The sequence below is a fragment of the Engystomops pustulosus genome, chromosome 4, assembly GCF_040894005.1.
Source record: "Engystomops pustulosus chromosome 4, aEngPut4.maternal, whole genome shotgun sequence".
Lineage (NCBI taxonomy): Eukaryota > Metazoa > Chordata > Amphibia > Anura > Leptodactylidae > Engystomops > Engystomops pustulosus.
Genome location: NC_092414.1, coordinates 167,565,577 through 167,588,969, shown reverse-complemented (window position 1 = coordinate 167,588,969; position 23,393 = coordinate 167,565,577). Strand labels below are relative to the sequence as shown.

General features: G+C 40.7%; 1 long non-coding RNA gene across 2 annotated transcripts in view; it reads left to right on the top strand.

The window, feature by feature from the left end:
* Window positions 1-23,393, top strand: part of LOC140125695 (uncharacterized) — a 93,413-nt gene that overhangs the window by 47,596 nt on the left and 22,424 nt on the right. For both annotated transcript variants that reach the window (XR_011854695.1, XR_011854696.1), the window contains one exon: window positions 8,548-8,613. This is a non-coding gene — a long non-coding RNA (uncharacterized lncRNA). The remainder of the gene's footprint in view (window positions 1-8,547; window positions 8,614-23,393) is intronic.

The window sequence follows — 23,393 nt, the reverse complement described above, 5'->3', positions numbered from 1 at the left end:
CGCATTGCACCCTGACGTGAAACGCAACGCTAGTGTGCAAGAGGCCTAACTCTGCACTGATCTACTTTACAACACTTTTGGTAAATCTCCCCTGATGCCTCCAAGGTCATTTTTTCGATGATCTAAATCTCTTTCTCTGTCTTTGTGACATTGAGGTAATGAAATAGATGGAGTTTGACTTATGCATGCAGTAAAACCATCTAATGTACAGAATCTAGATTTTCGATGCAAGCTCATGTCGTCTGCATCTTACAATCATCTCTAGAATATTATTCTTAATGTGGAAATGGCTAAAACACTTTTGGTTTCATTACAGTCTGTATACTTTTTCTCCCTGACATCTCTCCTCTCCAGTCAGCGACCTGGTTTTCATTTCTGTTCTACCCTGTACACCAAATTTTCTTTAGAGCTTCACTTAAACAAAGACAAAGCTCTTCACGGTGATGTACCTTCCTATATCTCCTCTGTCATCTCTGTAAACCAGCCCATCTGGACCCTGCATTTTGCCAACAAACTAAGATTAACCTCCCCCATATTCTGAGCTTTCCACTATTATCATGAGACTTTTCTCGTGCTGCACTGATTCCCTGGAATGCACTATCCCAGACATGTAGGCCATTCAACAGTATCCTCTGCACATCTTGTGCCAATGCACACTTCTTGTCTGTACAAAGATGTTGGTGGTTAGATAACGGACTTGTGTGTACTACTCTCAGTAGTGGATTATAATGTAGGCAGTTTGGGTGGTAGCCTGGGACACAAGGCAACTTGGGGATCTATGGTCACTCAAACCACACATCACATTTTATACAAAAAAGGGCCAATACCAATGAAATCCTTATACATATATTCCTGCCTTAACATGTACACAAGAGCCATTTCAGGATCGTTGAAGGTCCTTTAAAGGTCCTGTAACAGCAGATTGAAAGCAGGCAGAAGGGACCCATCCTCCATTCCCAAAAAAGCTTGATTCTAGTACCATGGTAGTCTAAATCTGCCTCTGACTACTCTAATAGGTATAAAAGATTTACAGTTTCTTTATTGATTGTAAACTCTTGCATACAAGATGAGTTACCTTGTAGTTTCTGATTTTCTTTATACATGTAACATCTGCAATATAAAGCACCACAATATAAGCTGCCACATAAAGATTATTATTATTATTATTCACAATCCATTCACGCATTACTAATGTTCCCTTTCTACATTCTGTACATGATTGTCAGCGCATTCTGCATCTAGTGCAGAGATTCAGGGCATCCTCTGTTTGTGTGTATGGATAAGATCCCCAGCTGTACATGCTGTGATAAAGCTAGGTCACAGTGTGCACATGCCGCGGCGCAGAGAGTGACAGTAGACTGGTCGCTCGTCTCCAGCTGTGTGATTGGCTGAAGGACGCTCTCTGCCCGCTATGCCGTCTTACCAGACAGAACCTTCGCTGTGCTTGGCCAGGGTTTGTGATAATATACTGCAGATTTGTACAATAAATAAGAAGCGAGTGATTTGTTGAGGCGTACAGGATAAAGCATAGGTTTATCGGACTGGAGCACGTAGGAGAACTACAAACAACACAGAATAACAAAATAAATCAAAATCTGCATTTTCTGGTGCTTTTTTTTTTAGATATAAAGCAGTTGTCCAAGTGATTTGTATTTTTTTAGCTACCGGTAGAATTTGTCTCAAGTGGTAGTGCCCTACTAGGAAATCTCATTTATTATGTAATTTATCAGATACTATTGTAAGCCTATAGAATCCTGAATAAATATTTCACTATTTTTGGTAACTGTTGTGTTCCAGTCCTTACTGCCAGAGAACAACCATATACAAGAAAAGAAACTACACACCAGACCTCATAAAAGGCTGAAACATTTATTTATAGCATCAACAATTCTTTATGATAATACTTGGTATCTAATAATGTGGCCTATGATCTATGTTTCCTATTAGCAAGCAATGTCAACTCACTAACTCATCACCAGTCTGAAGAAGGCCAAGAAATTAGTCCAAAACATTCCTGCTACAAGTGATGATAAAAATAGTTTGTTATACAATTCTTGCATCACATGTAGAGTTTGGTTCCTTTTCCTTGCTATCTTTTCTTTTGATTGTCCTCTAAAAGTGAGGATTAGAGCAGGATTATTGCATCAACTACCATTACATTGATTTATTTATATGGCGGTTTTGTCCTCTGTTGTAAGTATAGGTCGAGCGGATTACTTTATATATTACACGGATATAGGAAGCTATCACTCAGGGTGGATTAACCTATAACACAGCCCACACAACTGGATAAGGTCCCGTAGAGCAGAGTGGTCACATAGTGGTAGGATGCAAGTTCAATGGACTGGCTGATAAAATAACAACTGGTTCTGGAAGCAATGGTGATGCTCAGGCCACTCTCCTCTTCCTCTCAGTCTTGTTTCTTCCACCTCTGGCTGCATCCTAAATATTAATTGTTAGCTGGAGGATAATAAACTGAACTAAAAGTGGAGGAGAAGAACGCAAGCTCCCATTTTGAGGAGGGTCGTTGCTCTCAATTCAGTCATCTGGGAGCAACCTTCTTTTGAACCCAAACCCGAAGTTCTTTTGAACTCTGCAGTTGGGGTCCTCTCAAACTACTCCTATAGTTATATAGCATGATAAAAGGAACATATTACAATGTACTTGAATTATGTAAATTTATATTTGTCTTGTTACAATGAAGATACAATGAGAGGTTTATTGTCCTTAATGTAGCTAATCAGTATATGTTAATAGATATTACAGTTTACAACACAAGTGTATACCGTTGTGACGTTAGTGCAAAAATATTATACATTTATGAAACAAACATAACTTGACATACTAAGGGAACCTCAACTACTAAGTGAATATACACAGCAATACCTGTTCATGTTAAAAGTCATCCATTTAACAATAAATCACCTTCACAGTCACATACAAATGGGCTCCAAAGAGCTGAAGAAAGCTTGAGATGAGTGGGACTGAGGGGCTGAAAGGGGGACCTCTGTAGAACCTAAATTTATGCTTTTGGTATCATATTAAAGACACAAGTCTCATATTTCAAACCACATCAGGCTTGAAAACAAAGGTGGTAGTCTAACCTCCCCAGGCCCCTGGGGCATGATCTTTGCCAAATTCCATCTTTGATATACTTGATTTGATGTAAAGGAAATCTACTTGTTGGTAGTAATATGAAACTACACATACTTACCTATAGCAGTCTTCTCCTCGACCCCATTGCTGGTGTTCTTTAATATTGACACACCAGGATCACCATAAAAAAAGAGTTATAAAAAGCAGCTACAGAGCACCGGGCGTTATGAGACCGGGCTGCTAATTATTCTAGGTCTCGAGTGACGTCACCTCCCCCTCCAGCATGGGTATCTATTGCGCAGGAGGCTAAATAATTAACAGCTGCAGCGCCAGACATTTTTACAGCGATCCAGGCGTGTCTACATTTCAGAAGACCAGCGCTGGGATCGTGGAGAAGACAACTATAGGTAAGTACATGTAGTTTAATTTTACTACAACTAGTAGTACATTTCCTTTAATGCCATGGTTTCCTTATCCACAGAATGAGATAATATTGTGTATACAGCAGTTTGTCATTGTATATGTGTAAAAGCTGAACACGCTTTAGACTTGGAACAAATTACCAAATGACATCATTTCTTCTCCATATTTTCCATGCTGCCTTCTCCTAGGATTTATCTGAAGCCACAAGTATATTGCCACTGCAGTTCATATTCTTGACATTTCAGATAATATCCATAAAGACTGAATTCTCTCGGCTCCTAGATATAAGTCACACAATATGAATACGCCTCACAGGGCTACAGTGTATTTCTAACAAACCTGCGCTGATCTTATCTGTCATATATATTCCAGTTTCTGATCTATCCCCAGTTTACACAGATATTACTTTAAATTGACTGCCATACAGTGTGAATATAGCGCAGGAAGCCATTCCTCGGCAGGCTGACCTACACAAAGACACATTGGATACATGGGCCTTATCATTTGACATGGCCATGCAAGATGAAGATGGATAGATGTGCTAAATGGGCAGTAAGTGAGCTGGATGGAACATCGGCCATATGTCTGTGTTTGCTCAGAAGAGATTGGAGACCTTTCAGTAATAAGCACTCCATAGCACTAAACTTTAGATGACTGAACCTGTCAGAAATCCCCTTCGAACCCCAAAGCGTGCTGTAGTTTATGTTTGTTCTATGCTTTTATTCAAACAAATCAATCACACAATGAAGCAGCTGTCGCTGAGAGATTTCACGTTTTATTTGACTATGCTGTTCAGAGCCACCTGTGCATTGTATGCTTTTTCTTTTATATACCATAAATGTGTCTTTATATCTTGTGAATTGTAGAAGTTCATCATTTTTTCTTTTCACCAAAAGTTATAACATAACATATAAAACCATGTAATGTTTATATGCACATAATTGGGTGTCCACACGTGTCTATTATCTCTAAAAATAGAGTAGCACAGTCTCAGGCCCCATACACAGGGGGAAACGTGATCCCAATCACAGCTCCATAGACATCTATAGGACCCGGTCACGGTGCGGTAGAGTGATGTGCCGTGGTTGAGCCGAGAGGATGCTGTGCATAATATAGGCCATGTCCTATATTATTCTGCATTAAGGCAGCCGTCGCTCTGTCTATACCAACTTCATAGACCTAGCATCTACACATTATATTCATAGTAAAGTTTCTCTTGCCAAGGAAAAAGAAGATATTGGGGCACATTTACTTACCCATCCCGTCGCGATCCCTGAGGTGCGTTGTCCGGCAAGGATTCTGCTGCGATTCACTAAGATAATGCGTCCAATTTCCTGCATGTGTCGCTTCCCCCGCTGAGGTCCGCCGGAGTTCACCTTCTTCTTCCAGGTGCATGTGAGTGCTGATCTTGCAACACAATTTGCTTTTTACATTCCGCGGTTTGTCCAATTCGGTTGCGTTGTCCGTCGTTCGCGCCCCCCAATTTGTGTTGCATGCAAGCTGGTGCCGATGCGACACAGTCCGATCGCATGCGCCAAAAACCAGGGGCAATTCAGGGCAAAATGGAAAAGAAATGCAAAACCTGACGAAAATGCGGTGTTCGGACCCTTAGTAAATGTGCCCCTATGTCTGACATCTACCAATGTCATCCAAATAAGCTCACATGGCCTAGCTTTTCTAGTCACATCGTCCTACACAATTATCCCATGGTATAAGCACATTGCACAAAAACCAACATATGCGCAACTGAAGCTGAACACCAACACCAATGTGATAGAGCCCTAAATCAAAGATTATATAAGTACAGTACACAGGTAATATGTAGAAACCCACTCACAGTCTGCATGATTGTTTTTAGAGTCCGTACATTTAAATTATGGATGTTTGTGAGGGTAATAAGCAGCATTTTAAACTCATACAACCTAGACCTTTCAACATTAGGATTAGTATGTATCCTACAGTGAACTGACATTTTGATATTGTAATAATAGCTGGGGCCACACAGCCAATCATATACATATTCTACAGATAAAACCCTCAGTACAAAGTGACCTCTACTCCATTATTGCTTTAGAGATAAATTCACACATGTTGACAGTTTCAGATACGGGTCCGTGGACCCAAAAGATAAAATGATTCTGTGGGCCAACCCTTCATCAATGGACAAATAGAGCCTTGTAGCCTCCGAATTGGGTTGCTTTCTGATGAACGTCTGAGGTTCAGTTTTGGATTAAAGCTTGGGCCCAATGGAGAAGCCTCTTGTGGGCCGCTCCACCCTGGATACAGACTCTCCACATATGGAATGTATTTAAATCCTTGGCGAATCCGTATGTTCTAGTGATCCAAGAAACGATCCACAGCAGAAAATCAACATGCTGCAGATTTCAAAATCTTAATATGAAATATCCATCAATCATTTTGATTTCAAAGCTACTGTCAAGTCTGCACCACTTCCTGCAACCAATCCACTACAGCTACATTTACCCTCAACAACCCCCTTCATGTTTTTTACTGCAGTGGTTTTCAGGGAAGCACACCACTTAATATTTCTTTGCCATTTTTAACGCCTACATATGGGTTTTTTCCTATTTAAAACATAATTTTACAATATGTGTATGTGTGTTAGGAATTATATATAAACTCACAAGGCTGAAAATGTGACAAATGGAGATGAATGAGGATGACACGTATTTCTACCGGTATTACATTACAATTTGAAGTGTCCCTTAATTATAGCCACCACTAGTAATTCTGCCTCATTTCCAAAGAGGTGAGAAAAAAAATCTTCTCATCTTTGTTAAAAACAGTTATTTCTACAATTCAATGACCGGGCAGTTAGTCTCCTCATTATGGCCTATTCTCCTGATTAATTACAGCTCTGTGATTCAGTTAAATATCTCAAAGAGGGGCTATGGAGTACATGGTATCCATCGTGCCTCATGATCATCTTCAGAGCAAATGATGAAAAGGAGGAAAACATTAAATGGTCTGTAAATAACATATTGAACAAACAGCCTAGAACAAATCCCATTAAAAGAATGCACTTAGCAAAAAAACTAAAATAATGGTGCTAATTAAATGGAGAGTAGAGCATAGCTTATCTCTGCAGACAGGAAATTATACCTTGGACCTCCGTGTCTGACTTTTAATAACTCCTTGTATGAAATGCCATGGAAAATGAGGAAGCGCAATGATAATCAAACCGCAAGCGTAATGTGATTGCAGAATTATCTTCTTTTTTTTTTTCAGAATGTGTCCCTGGTTAACTCCTTATCACGTATAGAACAGTACAAAGATGACAAATGCATTAGTGATATGGATGATCACGCTCTCTGCTAACGGAGCGGTGGAGTTCTATCACTGCTATAGGGAGTGTTCTCCGAAGTGGAAATGATACAATTTAAAGAATGCTTTTAGCTGACAGATAAAATACCTGGTTTGAAAAGTCTTGTAAAGAAAATGTATAGTTCCATAGAAACCATGCGGATACCACAGAACAATTTGTTATAGACTAATGGCTCCATTTTCCAAGTTTCAAAAATGGCACCCTCCGCACCACCCACAATGGCATGACGAGCCGGTAAAAACCTACACTGATAATAAGAATAAGCCATGTAAGGGGTCCTAGATCTTCCATTACTTTTCTTTCAGTAACCAGGAATTTTTCTCAGCTTTTTACCTATCATATATGTTAAAAAACAATAATACTGTATTAGCTGTACTTTGTTATTCTTGTGAATTATGAAAGACAATGGTGGCGGTCTATTTTTACAGTTCATGGGCAGCAACAAGATTGTCCTGATTAGAAGATTTTTTTGAACCAGAAAATAGTATATCCAGTATGTAGAAAAAGTATAAGGCTATCTGCATACAAACATTGCAAAAATTGTGAAAAATGGGGTGAGGTGGGAAATTATCGCAATTCCTGGCAGTGCGAAAGGAAAAGCAAGCCTTAATAAAACTTTCCCTATGTGTGATCTGTGAAAAATGGATCACACCTTGCCTTGGTCTACTTTATAAAAGATAATTTGCATGGTTTCTTAAAATAACAGCGGTGGACGGTATTCCCTTAGAACGTATAGCATTTAGTGAAGTATCCATTCAAAAATCCATTCAGGAAACAAGTGGCGTAACAAGGAGAGGCAGGGTCCCATAGTGAACTTTTGAATACCTCCCTTGCCCTGTATAAAATATACATACAGTGTATACACACCATATACAAAAACATACAGTATATACCCATCACATATACATTTAGAGAATATAAAAAATACAGCATTTTCACATGAAATACCCCAGATGACGCTGTAGGCCCCATAGCAGCTGTTATGGTTGCTACGCCTATAGTGACGCCCCTGCATACGTTCTTTAGCTTTGGATATGTTCTTTAGGTTTGTTCTTAAGTTGAATATGAATGTTAACCGAACAAGGTATATTAATTAAGTACATATCCAGCCAAATTATTTTTTGTACCTTGTGCCAACAGTTTTTTTTAAAAAATGTTGGGTTGACAAGTGAACATGGATTAACAATAAAACTTCATTGCAGACACCTTACAATTGATCATTGCAGCCTGGGCCCAGGGACGGGCCTCTGCCCGATTGAATAAGCGTTTCTATATGATCGGAACCCCGCACCTGGTGTCTTGCATTAAAGCAATGTTACTAAAGTTCAGAAGATTGCCCCCACCTATTAACAGTTTGAAGAGATTACAGCGATGCAATCTGTACCCTCTATACTTTGTTTGCATAGTGGCTGCGCTAGGTAATGTAGCTCAACCCCATTCACTTTAAAAAGGCTGAGCTACACATAGATCATGTGATCATGTGATGCCACGTCTTAGGCCGATAATCATAAGCAATGCTCATGGAGCACCGAGAGCACTGGAAATTCAGCTTATTTTTTGTGTTTCAGGACTGTAATACCATAATTAGTTATGTTTGTAAGTTTTCTCAATTTGCATTTCAGTCACGTGTAAACAATATTTTATCTTTTTGTTTAAAAAAATGCCCCTTTCATATTTTGCAGGAAGCTAATCAGCCGGGCTCTTGATGACTTTTTCATCTGTCAAATAAATTTGCCCATCTTATATAGGTAAGTAAATTTGAAATTTTTCTCTCTCCATGCTAGTTAACCTAAAGCACCTTCTATATTTGAGTAAATCAGCTTTCTATTGTTTCACTGACCCTTAATGTCTGTTGTGTAAGGCATGTCACCTTGACATTTACTTATAATGTACTCAATTTATCCAATGAACCTGTAGAAATTGCTGGTTTTGCTTGAAGGGGTATTTCCACTTTGCAAATTCATGTTATGATGAAAAATCATAACATTTTCCAATATACTTTCTATATCAATTCCTTACCGTTTTCTAGATCTCTACTTGCTGTAATTGAATAAGAAGCTTCTATGTTTACTTCCAGTGGACAGCAATCAGGTGCATGGTTCATTAGTATCACAGAGAGTAATCAGAACTGTGTGATATAACGATCTGTGCACCTGTGTGACCATGGTCAGATTTCTGTCCACTGGAAGTAACATAGAAGCTTTCTATAGAAGCAAAGCAAGCAGAGATCTAGAAAACTGTGAGGAATTGATACAGAAAGTATATTGGAAATATGTATAACTTTTAATTATTCAAATAATAGCAATTACTTGTTGAAATGGGAACACCCCCTTAAAGAGGACCTGTCACCTATAAAAACGGCACTAGGAGCTGCCTTCTAATGTAAGCAGCTCCAAGTGCTAAAACAGACGCAGCAGTCTTACACTGCTAGTGTTATCGGAAACCTCAGATAACGCTAGCAGACACTGCCGCGCTGTGCATTAGAAACGCTGGACCGCGCTGGAAGTATTCATGAGGGGGCAGTCCAAAGCGCTGCCTCTTCCCCGGACCACCCTGCACACTCCATAGGCCAGCGGTAACTGCGGCGCGTCATGCAGCAGTCACCGCCCTAAACCCACCCCCTCATGAATACGCCGGACCGGCATTTTCCATTGTACAGAGCTTCAGTGTTTGTTAGCATTACATAACGATCACGGCCCCCATTGAGGTCTATGACACCTGCTCATAGTGTGGTGAGCACATGGTATCTCACTGCACTACGACCAAGCCCGTTGGCCACTTAGCTAAACATAGGATTTGTCCTATATTTGACCACTTGTCTTTCTGTAGAGAGGGGAGGGGTGGTGAGCACTTACTTCTCCTCCTTGCTATGTGCGACACCTGGGTTCCGGAACGGGAAGCACACGGCCATCTGAATGTGTCCTTATTGTGGGTCAGTTAAATTACGTAGATACCACATTTTTTAAGTTTTTTTTATGATTTGCAAGTACACAAAAAAAATACTTTTACTAATGGATCTGCATGAAGGCCTGTTTTTGACTAGTACAGTTTTATTACATAACCATGTTTCATCTCCTTTTTACATGTTATCGTTATTCTGCAGATGTGGATTATTTGGTTTTAGAATAGTAATAGTATAATTTTTATACTGTCCTTCCGGAGGAAGGTAGAAAAAGAAAAATTTAAACTTTTGAACATATATTTTTTTGTCAAATTTTGTGAGAATTTCATAGTTTGGGTCGTTACAAAAGCGATAAATTTTGTATGTTACTTTTTTTAATAATAATATTGCATGTTTTACTTGCTATGGACTGATGTTAACCTCTTCCAGTAAAGGCATAAAAGAACATGTAGATCAATTTAAATGTTAGAGGTCTAACTAATGGGAAGTCTTTAGTGTTAATTTATACATTAGGTCCAAGGGCCAAAGTTATAGAAATGATATTGAAAGCAGTTGTGAATATCAAAGGTTCCCAGTACCAAATAATAGACGTCAGTATTTATAGGGAATCTACCATCAAAATCCATCATGATAAACCAGGGGAACTGTGACTGTGGTAATCTTCTTATATTTGTCATCCATGGCCTCGTTCCTTCTACAATCAGCTTTTTAAATTATGCTATTGAGCCTAGAGGTCTCCTGGGGGTGTGACCAGAGCCCCTCCACGTTGCAGCTTCACATGCTGTTTCACTGTCTCCCTCTCCAAGATGCTCCCTCAGCACCCCCCCTCCCACTCCAGCCTGATGTAATCTCTCTACAGCAGAGGAAGTTTCAGCACCCGGTAGGGGGGGGGGGGGGGGGGAGTTCTCCTTGCACACTGTAACAGCCTGGGAATTTTCAGCATGTGGGGGCTCTGGTAACACCCCGCCCCCATCCCTTCTGGCTCATTAGCATAATTTTAAAAGTTGATTTTAGAAGGAAGCTATAGTTAACATATATAAGATTACCACAGCCACACTGCCTGCATCAATAAGTAAGTGTCCATAGTCTATTGGTCTATTGTGTAGATTTCCTTTAAGGTGACACAAGTTACATAAGGGTCCAGAAGTCTTACATTAATAATAATAATCTTTATTTATATAGCGCCATCAAATTCCGTAGCGCTTTACAAATCATAAACATTAGGTCTTTGAGCATGGACATAAATTACCTGACATACTTTGTGTAGTCTTAACTTAGGATACTCTATATGATTGTTGAAATATTAGGTATGAGGTCTATCTCTATCATAAAGTAGTTTCTGATTCCCTCCGAGTGAACTATGAATATCTGACATTATTGCCTATTATATGTAATATGTAATGTTATGTCATTTCCAAATATATGGAAAACATACTCCAAACTTACCCTCAGATCCCATCTGATGTTTGACTGCAATACAAAGGGGTTGTCCAATTAAATGAAATGTCTGGGCTGGTTTGGACAATGGGTCATATATTTTGTTGCTGTCTGGATTGCATTTGAAGGGAGCCTGCTTATTGGCTCTGTGTAATCGCTAAAAACAGAAAGTACTAGGACAGAATCCCGAAATGCTCCTGATTCCTGAAGTATCCGCTCCTCGAGTCAACAATAGAATTGTGTAGGGCGCTTTGTTCGCTTTAGGGATTTCAATCTTGGATAGTTTGACACAGCCCTTACACACAGAGCTATTGTCAAGGAGATTTTAGATATTTTTAATCTATGTGCAAATAGCACTATTTTTTTGGTAAAGGAATGTGCATGGTACTACTGGATAGCGTAGAAAGAAGGAAAAGAGAATGCAAGTTTTCCTAGTGCACACAGATAAAAATTGAGTTTTCTCAAAAATGATAACTAGAAAACATGAAAGGTATGTAGGGAACGCTGGCAAAGTATCCCACATAATGCTGTTTTACCATATATTCAGCTTTTCCAAGGCGTTACTAGGAGAGGCAGGGCCCCATAGCAGACTTTTGCATGGGGTCCCCCTTCCCTCTTAGAAAATATACATATTTGTACACTCACACATGTTTATACAATCACACACATTTATACACTGTTTCATACATTTATACACTAATACACTATACAGTATATACACTTTTTATACACACATACAGTATATGCACTTCTTAAACCCCACATACTCACTGTATTTCCACATCGAATACACAAGCATACAATCTCTATGTACACACCATATATACACATCTATACAGTATAAAAACACATAAATACAGTATTGATGCAACATAGAACAGACCACCACCACCACCACACACCACGAGTAAAATATAGTAGCGAAGCAGCACTGCTTAAAAGGTTATTCCTTTATTCCACCATAATAATAAAGCAACATTTTGCCTTCTCTATGAAGGCATTATCAAGCATGGTGGAATAAAGAAATTTTAAGAAGTGCTGCTTCGCTACTGGTGAACTTTTGATGCGTCTAGATCAGCTGCTTTTGAAGACTTGCAACCGTAATTTACCTACACAAGTGCTGCTCCAATTTTCTTGCTTTTTTATATACATACCAAATACACCTGTACAGCATAAACACACACATAAAGCATATAGATACATCCTTACAGTAAATACACCATATACACACCATACACAACCATACATTGGATAAACATGAATACACTCATACACACATATGTATATACACATTAGGGCACATTTCCAAAGGGCCCTGCGGTAGTTTTCTGTCAGACCTTGCACATTATTTTCAGTGCAAACTGTTTGCACAGGTATTTAAGAAGTGTCCGCAACACATTTGTGTCACATGCAATTGTTTTGTGTTGCGGCTGCATGATTCTTCATGAGACACAAATTTCTGCATTGAAAAGGGGCGTTTAGTGCTCAGTCAGACCGGGCACCAACAGAAATGTGTTGCACGCCCTATGTTAAAGGTGCACCAAAAAAAAGGTGGTGCCCTCTGTCGGAGAAGTGCAGGGGCACCACATTCATGAAGAATGTGCACCAGAAATCCTGAATCTGGTGCCCTCTGCACACTACACAGGCAAACTGCACATAGTACAGCTTTCACTGTTCTTAGTAAATGTGCCCCACTGCCTGGCAGGTCTCACACAATGTGCAGCATAATATGTATATAATAGTGCACATCCTCTATTCTTTAATGTAGCAGGTTGGATGGCTGAGCCATCTGACACCATGTGTACTGTAGCAGCTACCACTGTAGTTATGCCCCTGCATAAATATTAAATATATAATATAGACATGTGCAATGGCTCATATATGTGTGTGTGTGTGTGTGTGTGTAAAAAAGAGAATGAAACAAAAGACATCATAATTGTGAAAGCTCATTTGTAGTCACCTTGGCAAAAAGAGATTGAACAGGTGTAAGATGTTTTAACACTTAAAAGGAAGCTGTCACCAGATTTGCAATAATGAACATAATGCCATGTTCCCATAGCACCATGATAATTATTTCCCACACCATTTTGGCTAAAAAAGTGTATAGTTCTTATCCCCAGAAAATGAACTTTGTAAACTTACCTGGTTCCCTGCCAGAAAGAACAATGAGTTATAAGGGGTGTGTTTGTTTTTTATTCAAGGCAGTGTGTTTCTCAGCCCATGTCTCCAGCGTCTCCCTCATTCCCCCTCCCTCCAGCAGAACAGAGCATGACATCAGCAGAAGGGAAGGGGGAATAAGCAGTAGTGAATTATTCACCCTGAAATCCTCATGCATGTGTTCCTACTCTAAAGCCTTTTCAAGACTTTTTGAAGTGCCTTCTAAGATCCTGAAACTGATTGAACAGTTGAAAGCAGGCAGAAAGTGGGAGGTGCAATTGTTCAGTGACACAAATACACAGAGGCACATCATATTGGTATAATCTTCTGTCAACTTAGCAGAACACTTTGAAAATGAAAAAACACCTTTTGTGTATTTGTGGAACTTGAACGGTTTGCTGGATCTACAGTCAGTAAATAAAATTCCATATGGAATTACACCTCCACAACTCAGAAACGCAGTCTGGTGTAGATGTAGGCTATAAGCTTTTGCCATAAATTGTAATACATCTGGTGAGTCACATACCCCCAACCAAGACCCACCTTTACCACTTTATACAACTTATCTCATAGATTATGTCAGAAATATACAGTATACATAAAAGTGACAATTCATGAAAAATATTTTTTCCACTTGACTAGACTTCAGTTTACTTAGATCCTCCTACTTTATAATTTTCTGCTACCAAATCTTCCACCATGTGGAATCTTTAACAACAATAATGTGGATTTTCCAGTCAGGTTCTCTTTAAAGCAAACCTCCAGTTATTATAAGATATCCACTAATGTGTGTTAGATGAAGTTTGTAGTATAGAATAAAATCAATACTTTTTCATAGCTTAATGCAGACATAGTACAAGAAGACTTAAGATCCTGCAGCCCACGTCTGATCAGTTTATCATGGACCAATTCACTTATTTCATCAGTTTTTTGCATGTTTTTAAAACCCAAACCAGAGAATAGGTTTAAAGAGAACCCGTCATGCAAAATAACCCTCCTAAACTAAATATATTTTCATAAACTGCCATTAGAGAGCATTGCCTCTATCCCTTCATTGTCCCTCTACATGCCTGTAAACCTAAGCAATGAGGTCCTAAAGCTGTATGCAAATGACCTGTGAAATGTCCAATGAGTCATTAGCATATTCAAGCTGTCCACTCTATTCATGAGTGGGAGGCACAGCCGCACCCCAGTGCTTGACTGACAGCCTGTATAATGATGTGAGGCTGTGTAATGATGTGCTTCCTGGTGCTGGTGGCCACGCCCCCTGCTGCCTGTGTGTGCATGTGTGTGTGTTTAGGAGAGATACAGCAGCTCCAGGCTGCAGCCATGTTACAGCAGAACATGTCAGATTCATGTGTAGCTGATGTCTGGGTCTCTCACCTGTATATTAGGAGGATGCAGCATGTCAGCAGATGCAGCACAGATACCAGCAATACTTTACTATACATTACACACAGACATGAGCAGGGGGAGGAGAGGGGAGGGGTAACAGGGGTGACATCACTGCCTCTGACCATGTGACCAGCCTCATTTACATAACAAAGAAAAGATGATTTTATAATGATTACTGTATGAAATAACTAGATAAAGGCTGGGATGGGATCCTTGTGATCTGCTCCAACAGGTAGAGGTGACAGGACAAGTGACACAGACTTGATGACAGGTGTCCTTTAAGGCTAAGTGTTGCTGTATCTGTTTTGTTTCTTTGACCACTCCTGGTCCTGGCTCCTAGTAACTAGCACTAAACCAGCCATAGCCCAGCCTTAATACTGAGTCAACAAGGAGAATTTATCATATGGCCCTGCTTTATGCCGGATACAATTCTACACCAAGTCCTGCATGACATAGAATTGTTACCTAACCTGTTACCTAACCTGAAAACATTCAGTCATGAATGTTGGGAAACCAACAAAAAAATGTTGGTTGATTGCTTAAATCATCTTACAAAAGGATAAATTGAAAAAATTTACAAAACCAAAAATGTAAACAAAACTACAAAAAAAACTGAAAATCATTTCATAATGTACACTAAATATACCTCTATGTTGCCTCTTGATGTAATAGAGAACACACTCAGTACTTTATATAAACCGTATTACCACTGTTAAAACTAAACATGTTTGTAACAAGGAAGCACAAAATACCCAATGAGAACGAATAATTCTTGAATTGTGACAGAAATTGCTTTATGGAGCAGCTGTATGTAAATCGTACAGAAGTAGCAATGGAAGAGGGTCACCTTAAATGTGGCCTGGTTATAATACCAGAGGCTTTAGAAAAAGGTCTCTAATATATAGAGTAATGCCTATGGGGTTTCATGATATTTACGGTATCGGCATTAGATCCTTGGTCACACTTAGGTAAATAACATAAGGCTTGTCTTACAGGGTCACTATCAAAACATTTCTTCCCTACAGTAATAACAGGATATTAAATGACTGTGACACTGTGTCTTATTAGTTTCTATATTCCAGCTGTCTTTTCTCATTTTTAATATAGACAAGTATAAATATAATATAAAGACTGCTATCCTGAGGATTACAGATGGTCTTTAGAGTAACAGCTTTTTTATTGATGTATGTCTATTTACTTTTTATAGTCCTAATATCCCCCATAATGCTGTGCTATCTGTAGTCAACAGATGCCCACGTTATGCATTGTCCCATAGTCTCTCAAACTCATACATACACCCAACTGAAAGGGAGGACTTAAATATTTATGTCCTAGCTTTAAAATAGATCATCAATATCATATCATGTATGTCCACACTTTTCCATCTGCATCTGGTATTGGAGGCCTTCCCAGCTTTTCATAATACTGAAGCTCTGACCTATTCAAAATAAATCATAAAGAGCCACATTTACAAAACCAAAATAGATTAGATGGTATTGTAGGTGGGAATTTATTAAACGTTCTCACCGCTGGATATCCCAAGAGGCTTGGATTGTCAATGCAATGCTCTTCTCCCACTCTTGACACACCACAGAAGAAATGCGAGCTCAGGCTTCCAGTATCCATTGTTTCAGATGCTGCACATTTCGTATCTTCAGAGCATAGACAATTGACTTCAGATGACCCCAAAGATAAAAGTCTAAGGGGGTCAGATCGGAAGGCCTTGGTGGCCATTTAACTGGGCCACGACAACCAATCCACTTTCCAGGGAACTAGTCATGTAGTAATGCTTGAACATTTAGAGTCATCTGAAGGCAATTGTCTATTCTGTGAGGATACAAGAAGTGCAGCATCTGAAACAATGGATACTAGAAGCTTGTGCTAGCATTTCTTTTGCAGTGTTGCTATCAGTGTGTCAAGAGTGGGGGAAGAGGGTTGCATTGACAATGCATGACCCTGTTCCCATTAAAAAAAAATTTGGCCAACTTCAAAATGGCCTCCACAATCAACACTCATTTTGAAAAGTTTCCCCCCTCCCATATACTAATGTGCCATAAACGGGAAGTTGATATCACCAAAAATTCCCATTTTAGTAATGTGTAACCATATAGCCCACCCTATAGATCCAGAAAACTTTCGTCTTAACTAAAAGTAGAAATATATTTCAAAATTATTATTCTGCCTTCTTCATATTACTACTAACCCCCAATGGCCACTTATGCTCACATGTTTGATCTATAATCCTGAGCCAGGTGGAAGCTGAGTTATCTCCTTGAAGGTTGGTGGCTGAGATCCTAGAAATGGTACATGTGCCAAGGAACTAAAATGCCCACTGGCAGATATCTGCTTGTTATTGTTGGTTTGCATTTCAGACCTGGGCAGATAGTGAAGTCCAATCTTTCCCTGGTGTTTTTTCACAAAAAAAATCAGCCTTTAAAGCATTTTTTTTCACGAAGAAATGCTTAAGGGAAACAGAACTAATTCATAAGGACTAAAGGAAATGTATCAGCTGGAAATGTTTCCATGTCATTATCTATATTTAATAAAAAGTACTAAATCCTGCAAAAATTACTTTGACTATAAAGATTAATGAGAAACTGACATACACTAATTCTGAAGGGTTTTTCTTTGTAGCAGTCTCTTCATTTACATATCAGATAGAATTACGTTCAGAAGACAGACTGCTGTAAAGCATATCACTAAATGCCATTAAGAGAGCAAAGAAGTAGCTCAGGAAAGATTGCTGCCCCATAATGATGCATAGAAAATAAAAGAAAATCATATAATAAAAGTGGATGAGAGAGTATGATATGGTTTATCAATATCAAATAGTTTGGGTCCTCATCTGATATTGCACGCTTTCCTGGTGTTACAGCTCACCTATTTAAGAAAATCACACATAGCCACATGTCATGCAAAAGCACTATGAAATGACTGGTGCTTTGTCTGGTAATGAAGGCCACATCACACATCAGAGTTCCACAAGCCCTTTCAGTTTAACTAACCCCCCCACTAAACTTAACTTTAATAGCTGCTATTATATACCAGTACAACAATCCCTATATTGTTCCTCTTTATGCCTTTAAAGTTCCACAGTCTATTTGTAAAGTTAACTTACCATCTATGCACATAACCCCATGTGAGTCCAATCATCGTATTTCCTGTGAGCGTAGCCAAGCATATTCATGTTCTTCCAGCTTAGCCGCACCTCCAACTTCCTGAGGGGTTTCTTTTTTCTATATGGTATCCAGATAGTAAAGGATGAACCAGATAAAGAGCTCCAATCTGTTGTGGTACTGCTTTATTTTACCATAACATGAACATGCAATATAATGGTGATTCTTGGATCTTATCTGCTGTTTCGGACATGTAGTCATATTTATTTCATGGAAAAATTCTCCAATGTGAGTTGATAATTAAGGTTGCTAGCCATTTACTGGTATTAGTATTTTTTTTTGCTGGTAAGGTCCTCCGGGACTAATATAACTATCCAGGCCCTTGTCAATGTCATGGGCTATGAAGCAAATACATCAGAGCGGACTCATGTATTATTGAAATTGAAGATTTTAGGTGCTCCAGAGCTCCTGCTCTACCTGCACATCTCCAGTCACATGCGTCATCTACAGGTTTCATCTCAACCCAGCACGAAGTTTTGCTCTTGGTGAATGAAAGGCTGGCAGCAAATTCTTTCCCAGTGGAGGACTAATTTATGCAGATGTATTCATTTATTCCTAAAGGCTTCCAACTCATTAACTGTCAGCTTTGGTCGTCAGACTAACTCCATTTACATGTCCGCAGAGTGGGACGGATACATTGCTTTGCCCCTGGGCTCTCTGCAAGAGGGAATGCAAATCCCTGCTTGACTTTTTATTTAATCAGGGCTTACTTCAGGAATTATATTGTCCTGATGTTTTCCATGACCAAAGTGTCAAGGACTTGAAACCAGTTAGAAATACCAGTTTTCCCCTTGTTTGATGTAGAATGCTTGCAGTCCCTTAGACAAAGTCTGGCTATAATTTTGTCACACTTGTAAGAATATCACAATAAAGTTTTCATAGGTGCAGCCAAAATATTTTTATTTTGTGTCAAAGAACATTTTAACAAAAAATACACTTAGGTTACCTGCACATAAACCAGGCCAAGATCGCCTGTGAAAAGCAGACACTATCATATTTTTACAAGTCCTCAAAAAAAAAAAGTCTGGGAGTGATCAAGTTAAAACTGTCCTGACCAGGACATGCTCTACTTTTTAATGGATCAGTCAAAGTATTGGTTAAAATCCTACATCACAGTCTGCTCCTCACAGGTCACCTGCGACACAATCACATTCATTCAGCATGTGAAGTCTTTCTATACTTTATGTGCAGAATGAATGTGAGCTAGGGACAGCCAAAGTGGTAAGTATTTATTTGTGTTTAATATCCTCCCAAAACTGCCCATACTGGGGTTTTCTGCAGGAGATAAAACACCTGTTAAATATGTTCTTTGCTAGAGATGAGCGAACACTAAAATGCTCGGGTACTCGTTATTCGAGACGAACTTTTCCCGATGCTCGAGTGCTCGTCTCGAATAACGAACCCCATTGAAGTCAATGGGAGACTCGAGCATTTTTCAAGGGGACCAAGGCTCTGCACAGGGAAGCTTGGCCAAACACCTGGGAACCTCAGAAAAGGATGGAAACACCACGGAAATGGACAGGAAACAGCAGGGGCAGCATGCATGGATGCCTCTGAGGCTGCTTAATCGCACCATTATGCCGAAATTATGGGCAACAGCATGGCCATGACAGAGTGACAGAATGAAGCTAGATAGCATGTAAAACATCCAATAATTGACCCTGACACTATAGGGGACGGCATGCAGAGGCAGAGGCAGCGGCAGCAGGCTAGAGAGTGGCATGGCGACATACCCTAATTGGACTCAGGCTTCAAACCAATGGGTGTCAGAGAGGAACCAAAGGAGGTGAGCAAGAAGCGCTCAAATAATATCGGTACATGATAAAAGTTTGCCAGTATATTTTGTGGATTACACAGCAGGGTGGCGACAAAGTTAACATGGAAGCCATGAAAACAACCCAAAATTCTGCCTGACACAGCTCGTTTGATAAGGGGACCATGTATGCTTACAGTTCATGCCAGTCGCTGCACTGGCTGCCAGTCTCCTTTCGAATACAGTTTAAAATAATAATAACCCTCATCCATAAAGCTCTGTATAATGCTGCACCCCCCTACCTCTCCTCTCTTATCTCAGTCTATCGCCCAACCCGTGCTCTTAGATCCGCCAGTGATCTTAGATTAACCTCTACCCTAGTGCGGACCTCCCACTCGCGTCTCCAAGACTTCTCTAGAGCTGCACCAATTCTATGGAATGCTCTGCCCTGGACTATCAGACTAATACCTAACCTCCAAAGTTTCAAACGTGCTCTTAAAACCCATTTCTTTAGGCAAGCCTATAACACTCATTAACTGCATGAAGTTTTAACTCTTCTACTAACCCGTCCTGTGTCGTCCTCCCATCTGTTATCCAGCAACCAACAGGCACCAGACTTCTCTGCAGTCCCATTCACTCTGGACCTGGTATATAAGATGACGGCTGAGTGGTTCAAGCGACAGCAATTCCATTTATTATATTTTTTTCTATTCCCTAAGAAGAATGGCTTGACCATTAAATATTCTTTTACCTCGTGTTACCCCATCATCTTCATAAACCGTAAGCTCTGGCGAGCAGGGACCTCACTCCTGTTGTTCCATACAAATGTTGTGCTCTGTTACATTACATTTGTATTTGTTTCCTATGATTTGTAAAGCGCTACAGAATATGATGACGCTATATAAATAAAGATTATTATTATTATTATTATGGAGGCAGTGAACTAGTAGTAGATTAAAGGTGCTGCAACTATGTTAGTTGGATCTTGGGATGGAGCTGGCGCTCTGCAGCCAGGCGAGCTTTTGCCAATCCAAGCCCCTGTCTCTAGGCTACTCCCCAAACAGCACTTCTAAGAACCTTTTGTATAAGATCAAGTGTAGTAGCGTTCTTATAAGTTTAGGATATGGCGGGTGAGGGGAATGTAAACAGATGCGCAAGAAGCGCTGAAATAATATCCCTAAATGGTAAAAGTTTGCAAGTATATTTTGTGGATTACACAGCAGGGTGGCGACAAAGTTAACAACTTTGATGTGGAATGCCCTGTAATAGCTCTTGGGCGGTGTGCCTTTTATCGCCTAGGCTCAGCAGTTTCAGCACCGCCTGCTGTCGCTTAGCGACGGCACTGCTGCTGTGCCTAGAGCTACCGACTGATGGCGCCATGCCCACGGATGGTAATTCGGAGGAGGAGGAGGTGGAGGAGGGGTGGGAGGAGGTATAGTAGGCCTTTGAGACCTGGACCGAGGTAGGCCCCGCAATTCTCTGCGTCGGCAGTATATGACCAGCCCCAGGGTCAGACTCGGTCCCAGCCTGCACCAAGTTAAGTGTAGTAGCGTTCTTATAAGTTTGGGATATGGCGGGTGAGGGGAATGTAAACAGATGCGCAAGAAGCGCATGATGCGCATGGAGCTGGCGCTCCGCTGCCAGGCGAGCTTTCGCCAATTCAAGCCCCTGTCTCTAGGCTACTCCCCAAACAGCACTTCTAAGAACCTTTTGTATAAGATCAAGTGTAGTAGCGTTCTTATAAGTTTAGGATATGCCGGGTGAGGGGAATGTAAACAGATGCGCAAGAAGCGCATGATGCGCATGGAGCTGGCGCTCCGCTGCCAGGCGAGCTTTCGCCAATTCAAGCCCCTGTCTCTAGGCTACTCCCCAAACAGCACTTCTAAGAACCTTTTGTATAAGATCAAGTGTAGTAGCGTTCTTATAAGTTTAGGATATGCCGGGTGAGGGGAATGTAAACAGATGCGCAAGAAGCGCATGATGCGCATGGAGCTGGCGCTCCGCTGCCAGGCGAGCTTTCGCCAATTCAAGCCCCTGTCTCTAGGCTACTCCCCAAACAGCACTTCTAAGAACCTTTTGTATAAGATCAAGTGTAGTAGCGTTCTTATAAGTTTAGGATATGCCGGGTGAGGGGAATGTAAACAGATGCGCAAGAAGCGCTGAAATAATATCCCTAAATGGTAAAAGTTTGCCAGTATATTTTGTGGATAACACAGCAGGGTGGCGACAAAGTTAACAACTTTGATGTGGAATCCATGAAAACAACCCAAATTTCTGCCTGACACACCTCGTTTGATAAAGGGACGATGTATGGAGGCAGCTATATGGACGACTTTTGGAGGTAGCAATGGAGACAACGTGTGGAGGCTGCTATGGAGACAATTTAATTTGGATAGTGCCTGTATGTGGCAGTCCCAAACATTTTTCAAACCAGAGGAGCAGGTAGGTGGCCCTCCAGTAAAATGGAATAGATTGAGTGCCTGTATGTGGCAGTCCCAAAAATGTTTCAAACCAGAGGAGCAGGTAGGTGGCCCTGCAGTAAAATGGAATAGATTGAGTGCCTGTATGTGGCACTCACAAAAATTGTTTCAAACAGAGGACCGGGTAGGTGGCCCTCCAGAAAAATTAAATGCATGAAGTACTATAGCAAGAGCCAGTGGGCCCTGTCAAAAAATAGCCATTTTCCTCTGCTTTACTGTACAAAGAGGAGGAGAAGGAGGAAAATGAGGAGGAGGAGGAGTGGATCAATTATTCAGGTTGAGCTTCCTTCACCTGGTGGAGATTGGAAATTCTGAGAAATCCAGCCTTTATTCATTTTAATAAGCGTCAGCCTGTCAGCGCTGTCAGTCGACAGGCGTGTACGCTTATCGGTGATGATGCCACCAGCTGCACTGAAAACCCGCTCGGACAAGACGCTAGCGGCAGGGCAGGCAAGAACCTCCAAGGCGTACAGCGCCAGTTCGTGCCACATGTCCAGCTTTGAAACCCAGTAGTTGTAGGGAGCTGTGTGATCATTTAGGACGATGGTATGGTCAGCTACGTACTCCCTCACCATCTTTCTGTAAAGATCAGCCCTACTCTGCCGAGACTGGGGACAGGTGACAGTGTCTTGCTGGGGTGACATAAAGCTGGCAAAAGCCTTGTAAAGCGTACCCTTGCCAGTGCTGGACAAGCTGCCTGCTCGCCTACTCTCCCTCGCTACTTGTCCCGCAGAACTACGCACTCTGCCGCTAGCGCTGTCAGAAGGGAAATACTGTTTCAGCTTGTGCACCAGGGCCTGCTGGTATTCATGCATTCTCACACTCCTTTCCTCTGCAGGGATGAGAGTGGAAAGATTTTGCTTGTACCGTGGGTCCAGGAGAGTGAACACCCAGTAATCGGTGCTGGAATAAATTCTTTGAACGCGAGGGTCACGGGATAGGCAGCCTAGCATGAAATCTGCCATATGCGCCAGAGTACCAACGCGTAAGAATTCACTCCCCTCACTGGCCTGACTGTCCATTTCCTCCTCCTCCAACTCCTCTTCTTCTGCCCATACACGCTGAACAGTAAAGGACTCAACAATGGTCCCCTCTTGTGTCTCACCAACATTCTCCTCCTCTTCCTCCTCATCCTCCTCCACCTCCACCTCCTCCGATATGCGCTGAGAAACAGACCTGAGGGTGCTTTGGCTATCAACAAGGGAATATTCTTCCCCTGTCTCTTGTG